At 34.6% G+C, this 7,574-nt stretch overlaps 1 non-coding gene across 1 annotated transcript; it reads left to right on the top strand.

Annotated features, from left to right (window-relative positions):
* The first annotated feature begins 275 nt into the window (after nt 1-275).
* On the top strand, nt 276-436 carry LOC118151701 (U1 spliceosomal RNA). The gene has a single exon (XR_004740137.1). It is a non-coding gene; the product is annotated as a U1 spliceosomal RNA (small nuclear RNA).
* Nucleotides 437-7,574: the final 7,138 nt, after the last annotated feature.

Genomic DNA, 7,574 nt, shown 5'->3' with positions numbered 1-7,574 from the left:
GGTAGACTTGATACATAACATACTATAAAGTTCCATACTTCTCTGGTGGCAACTGTTACTGGCATGTATACAGGGTTTAAGTTGACGGATTACACCTTGTTTAAGCAGTTACAAAGAGTGACTTGCCTACAAGATTTTTTAAAAGTCAAGAAAAATATATATAGCTTCAAATATCTAGAAAGAGAATATTATGTACCCTCACATTTTCTCTACCCTACCCTTGACCCAGTATTCATATTTTTCAAACTGTAAACAAAAATAAGATTCCTTACTAAATTATTATCTCCAGGGGAGATACCATGATGATGAAAGTGGTTTTCCCAGTGAGGCTTATCCATTGCACCCCGGATGTGCTGACCCCTGCAATTTCCCCAAATGTGAGGAACTCGACTGCATAATTTGTGGTAGTGGGGGACTGTGTTCGTGCTTTCCCCTGGTTTAAATTAAAAAAAAAAAAAACATAAATAAAAGATAAAAAATAAATTATCATCTCCAAAGGCCTCTGCCTCAGGGTTTACTTTATGGATGATCCAACCTACAATTCCCAATATTAGAGCAAGAAAATTAAATTATTCAAATCTAGATGGGTGGGGATTTTCTGAAACAGTTACCTACTGGAGTCATTATGATGAAATACTGCTTTGGGTATCTAATTCTTAACTTGACTGTTTCCTGAGGTTAATCTCCCCATTCAGATGCACTAAACTGATTTTATCTAAAGCTCCCTTTTCTTTTATATTAACTGCAAATATTGAGCTAACTTAATATTCAAAGTTTGAGCAGTGATTTCAACAGATTAGGATGGCTCTGTTATATTTTTAGAGAAGCATATTCGAGACACATTAAATAGTGAATGTTGCCTCCCTTCACTAAGAGTTTGTAGCAGCATCTAATAAAGCATATTAAATTTTATAAAGTACATTGTTAAATAGTGTCCCTTGGGTGCAAATTAATAAGAATACAATAACACATATGAGTTTGCAAAGTGAAAATATTCCATTGAAGAGTTATAATCTTTTAATTCAGATGATAATCTAATGTGAAAAGGGGTTGTAAAAATTCCTAATCATTTTGAGATTAAAGCAGTGTTTTTCTAGATCAACATGAGATATTATGTCATAACTTTATTTGAAATTAAAACATTTTTAAAACTGTGATGAATCTAACTGAATAAAGATATTTTAACATGTCATCGATAACCTCAACTTTTATTTGAATTTATTATTAACACTATGAAATTATCAGATTGATTCTCAGGAAGCCCCATCACCAGGGGAAGGCGAATAGTATCACGTTGAAGGAACACCCCTTTGGACAAAGGGATCTGGTTCCCTCTCATTTGGGTAGTCTATGCAGAGGGAAAATCTGGGGCCCAATTAGCAGCCATTAGGCCCCAGATCTTCCCTCTGAATAGACTACACAAATGAGAGAGAACCAGAAAAACAATTCTGGTAATGTGACAAAACAAGGTTCTTCAAAAAGCAAAGGAAAACATAATGTGGGGGAAAGGACACCCTATTATACAAATGATGCTGGGATAATTGGCAAGTCACATGTTGAAGAATGAAACTGGATCCTCATTTCTCACATTATACAATAATCAATTCAAGATGAATTCAGATCTTAAATCTAAGACCTGAGACCATAAAAACTCTAGAATACAATGCTGGAAAAACCCATCTATACTTTGGCTTAGGCAAAGGCTTCATGACCAAGAACCCAAAAGCAGATGCAACAAAAACAAAGATAGGCAGTTGGGACTTAATTAAAGTAAAAAGCTTCTGAAGTAATCAGCAGAGTAAAAGAAATAATCATCAGAGTAAACAGACAACCCACAGAATGGGAAGAAATATTTTCAAAATATGCATCGGACATGGAATTGATATCCAGAATCTACAAGGAACTCAAACAAATTAGCAAGGAAAGAAAGCATTTTCTTTAAAAAGGGGGCTAAAGACATAAGTCGACAGTTCTGAAAAGAAGATATACAAATGGCCAACAGCATATGGAAAAATGATCAACTTCACTAACAATCAGGGAAATGCAAATCAAAACCATAAAGTGATCACCTTACTTCTGCAAGAATGGCCACAATTAAATACACACACACACACACACACATTGGTGGGGATGTGGTGAAAAGGGAACACTTTTACACTGCTGGTGAGGATGTAAACTAGTATAACCACTGTGGAAAACAGTGTGGAAATTCCTTAAGGAACTAAAAGTAGATTTACCATTTGATCCAACAATTCCATTACTGGATATTTACCCAGAGGAAAATAAGTCATTATTTGAAAAAGATACTTGCTGGCACCTGTTTACAGTGGCACAATTTGCAATTGCAAAAATATGGAACAAGACCAACTGTCCATCAATCAATGAGTGGATAATGAAAATGTGGTATACATATATGTGTGTGTGTGTGTGTGTGTATGCATACCAATATAGATCACATATAGATATACATACTGCAAAATACTACTCAGCTATAAAAAGGAATGAAATCATGGTTTCATTCAAAGCAAACTGGATGGAGTTGGAGATCATTATTCTAAGTGAAGTACCTCAGGAATAGAAAACCAAACATTGTGTATTCTCACTTGTAAGTGGGAGCTAAGCTATGAGGAAGCAAATGCATAAGACTCTGGTTACTTGGGGGGAACGGCAGGAGGGTAGATGAGGGATAAAAGAGTACACATTAGGCCAGGTGCTGTGGCTCACGCCTGTAATCCCAGCACTTTGGGAGGCTGAGGCGGGTGAATCACAAGGTCAGGAGTTCAAGACAAGCCTGACCAATATAGTGAAACCCCATCTCTACTAAAAGTACAGAAATTAGCCAGTCATGGTGGCAGGCGCCTGTAGTCTCAGCTGCTTGGAAGGCTGAGGAAGGAGAATCACTTGAACCCTGGAAGTGGAGGTTGCAGTGAGCTGAGATCGTGCCACTGCTCTCCAGCCTGGGAGACACAGCAAGCCTCTGTCTGAAACAAACAAACAAACAAACAAAAAAAAGACTACACACTGGGTACAGTGTACACTGCTCAGGTGATAAGCACACCAGAATGACCACTAAAGAACTTATTCATGTAACCAAACACCACCTCTTCCCTCAAAAGCTATTGAAATAAAACTAATTTCATAATATATTAAACTGTTGTCTCTTTTCACATAAAATGTTTTCATTCAATCTCAGACCTTAAGTGTCAATTTTGCTAAAACATATATAGGAATTTAAGAATAATATTTTTAAGTGTACAGTTAATTCTCATTGTCAAAAATTTAATTTATTGAAGACACATTTTATAGATGATCCTAAATAAAAACAATATTCCTTTTTCTCTTTTAAGATGGAGTTTTGCTCTCGTTGTCCAGGCTGGAGTACAATGGCGCAATCTTGGTTCACCACAACCTCTGCCTCCAGGGTTCAATTGATTCTCCTGTTTCAGCCCCGCCCAGTAGCTGAGATTACAGGCATGCATCACCATGCCCAGCTAATTTTGTATTTTTGGTAGAGATGGGATTTCTCCATATTGGTCAGGCTGGTCTTGAGCTCCTGACCTCAGGTTGTCCACCTGCCTTGGTCTCCCAAAGTACTGAGATTACAGGCGTGAGCCACCCCACCTGGCCAACAACATTTATTTTTATCAAGCATTGATGATCTCTAAATTCCAGGTCTCAAGCCATTTGCTGACCTGTCCTAGTTAATTTTATATTCTCTAATAGTCTACAGATTTCAAATTGCATCTCTAAACTTACATATTATCCTGAACATGTTCCACCCCCCTTAAACACACACACATACATTCATTAACAAATAGTAGGTTCTTTGATTTTCCATCAGACTCTATTATATATATCCCAGTAATTATCCTTAAGGGATATTATGTTGCTTCTTACAAACCAAAGAATCCTTCAGTAATGTTCTATAACAGTCCATAACATAACCTACAACAATCCTAGACTTTTCTATGAAGCAGGCAGCTTTATCAGTTTCATAGCAAGTTCCTTATATATTATACTAGGCTAATTTTTTTTCGGTTTGGAGTCTGCTCTGTTGCTCAGGCTGGAATGCAGTGGCGATATCTCTGCTCACTGCAACCTCCACCTCCCAGGTTTAGGTGATTCTCTTTCCTCAGCCTTCCAAGTAGCTGGGACTGCCGGCACATGCCACCAGGCACGGCTAATTTTTGGATTTCAGTAGAGATGGGGTTTCACCGTTTTACCGAGGCTAGTCTCAAACTCCTGAACTTGGCAATCCTCTCTCCTCGGCCTCCCAAAGTGCTGGGATTACTGAGCCACTGAACCCAGCCAACACTAGGCTAATTCTAATACATCGTTTAATCTCCCTTCACATGTCCCCTCTGCCAGGAAGCAATTCTTGATTGACTTTTCTCACTCTCCTCACACTGAGTTAACTGCACTTTTTCTGGCTTCCATGATATTCTCCCTTTAAGTCTACTACAATGTTTAACATATTGTATTTTGGCCTCTCTTGGCTTTAAATTTTACAGAAGCAGTTGCTTTAAATATCAACATACTCCCTTGAAATACTGAAGAAATGTTTCATTTCTCCTGTTTTAAAATATATACTAAATGCATTCATCCACACAGCAAATTTATCATTTAAAAATAAATGATCCTAACTCTATAGGAACTTGTAATAGGAAAACCACATATTTGAGTGGATGGTCCATAGATGGTTATAGCCACTAAATAATTAAGGCATTGTATTATGAATTATAATATAAATTTGCAATTTACACTATATAAAAGTATACGTGTGTGTACATGTGTGCAATTGCTGTGCTGTATCTTTGACAAGGGTAATGAAGAAACTCATCAAGTTAAAATTTACCATTGACATGAATTGTACCAGATAGATAATCCAATCTACTGATTTCTAATTGATGATTTTGATGAAATAAGATTTAATTTAAAATATTTAAGGTCAGCCTTTAAATGCATTATGCTCTAGTTATGTTTTATTGCAAAAGACAGGGAAATTGATTTACCAGAAACATCACACAGAATGCCAACTTTAATTTCTTTTGTTTTCATTAAGTTAATCAGTGTTAAAGCATGGAGTTAATTGCATGCTTTTTTCATGATTGCACTTTAAAAGAGCACATTTCTAAAATTCCACATCATCATTAAATGATTTATTTTCCAGAGTATCTTCCATTTTTGTAACATTGGCTGGAGTTATTCTGCTTAAGGCTGAACATCCTTATATCATGTCTTTGAGGTCAATTTTTCAAAATAGTTGGAGCTCTTGAAAAATGTAATGTGGGCATTTTAGATTCCAAATGTAATATCAGTAATTGTTTTATTGGAAGATAAGTCTAAATGCTGCATTTCATGAGCAATAGAGATTAGTTAGCATAAAAACAGTAATCAATTTAGCAATTGAATTAATTCAATTTCATTAGCTTTACAGTTGTAGCAAAGCAGAAGTCATTGACAGAATCTTTAATATTTGTTTAGATACTTGAATGTTGCAGTAGCTTTTCAGCAAAAATCAGGCATGTATTTAGGTTACATAAATTGCTATTCAAATTAGGGTCGCCAGAATTAGCACATAAAAATACACATTGTCTAGTATTTTTCAACATACTATATAATATATAATTGTTGGGATGTATTTTAAAATAAAATTTTTATTCATAATTTAAACAAAAATAATTTGTGTCTTGACTTTTTTAATTATTCCACTCAATATGTATAAATAAATTTTTAAATTTCTTATGTCTTTTTTCTTTCTATGAAAAACAATGTACGTATAATTTGTTGTCTTAAAATATTTATGAAATTATATTATAAAGCAAAGTTGCTTTGAATATTACAAAGACTTCAAACATGTAACCTATATAAATCCCTCAAATTGCATTATTTTGAAATGTGAATTCCTCAAAATATTGCTTTTAAGATTAAAGAATTAACTTAAAATGGCACAAGCATCAGGTACAATTTCATTTTTTAAAATTATGTGTATCATTTTGTTAAGTAACTTTCTCAGGTTAGACAAGCAGATACAGATGGCTGTATTGTTTATGTTGTCAACATTACTTACTTGCTATCATATATTTTGTAATTAGATCAACATTGATATGCCACATTGATAATTATTTGCTTATTTATGTTCCCTATTCTCCCCTAAATGCAATGAGTTAGAGGGGTTACAGTTTTCTATATTTTATATAATCAGTATTGTTATACTGTTCTCTCTTATTTGTGTTAAATATTCTCAATAATGACTTCTATTTTAAAAAATACAGTGTCAGAGTTGGTAAAAAGTAAGAATTGTTATAAAAGATACAGTCAGTCTTGGAAATCCAATAATATCCAACGGTGCAAACAAATGATTTGCTAACACCAGCAAGTTGGATAGTTGATGGCAAAAACACAGACTAGCAAAAATTTAGTTGAGAAAGCACAGGTTCAAATTAAGTAAAAAAAAAACAACTAATAATCATGCAGTACACACACAGCACAGTGATCCTTGGTTTACAAATGTATCCACACTTAGTAAAACTACACAGTTCATCACTGTATCCACCTATGAGGTCTGATTCTCTAGAAAGGTAGTCAGACCCACATGTCAAGTTTTAAAAGAAAAAGATAATTGCTATTTTGGACACAATCCTTGTAAAATATAGAAAGTTATTCTTGACAACAGTTGTAATATTTAATTATTTCATGAAGATAAGATCTTCTCTATGCCTAAAAAACCGTGAGATTTTTAAACTCTTTTTTTAAAAAAATACATATATATATAATGTTTATAATATATATATAATTTTCCATAAGTTATTGGGGTACAGGTGGTATTTCCTTACATGAGTAAGCTCCTTAGTGGTGATTTGTGAGATTTTTGTGCACCCATCACACAAGCCATATACACTGTACCATATGTGTACTCTTTTATCTCTCTCCCCACTCCCAGTCTTCTTTCCAAGTCCCCAAAGTCCATTGTATCATTCCTATGCCTTTGAATCCTTATAGCTTAGCTCTCACATATTGGTGAGAATGTAAGATGTTTGGTGTTTTATTCCATGTTACTTCGCTCAGAATAATAGTCTCCAATCTCATCCAGGTCACTGAAAATGCTGTTAATTCACGCCTTTTTTATGGCTGCATAGTATTCCATCATATATATATATGTGTGTGTGTGACATATTGTGATAGAGACATGTAATTTTATATGTATATACATGTATATATATATATATATATATATATATATATATGTACATATATCACAATTTCTTTGTCCACTTGTTGAGTGATGGGCATTTGGGTTGGTTCCACGATTTTGCTATTGTGAACTGTGCCACTATAAACATGCCTATGCAAGTATCATTTTCAAAGAATGACTTATTTTCCTCTGGGTAGATCCTCAGTAGTGGGCTGTCTGGATCAAATGGTAGTTCTACTTTTAGTTCTTTACAGAATCTCCACATGGTTTTCCATAGTGGCTGTACTAGTTTACATTCTCACCAGCAGCATAGAAGTGTTCCCTGCCATGCCAACATCTACAGTTTTTTTTATTGATTGATTATGTCCATTCTTGCAGG

This window comes from Callithrix jacchus, chromosome 2 (assembly GCF_049354715.1).
Source record: "Callithrix jacchus isolate 240 chromosome 2, calJac240_pri, whole genome shotgun sequence".
NCBI classification, from domain to species: Eukaryota; Metazoa; Chordata; class Mammalia; order Primates; family Cebidae; genus Callithrix; species Callithrix jacchus.
Note: the sequence above shows the minus strand (reverse complement) of the source record. Positions and strands in the feature narration are given on the sequence as shown.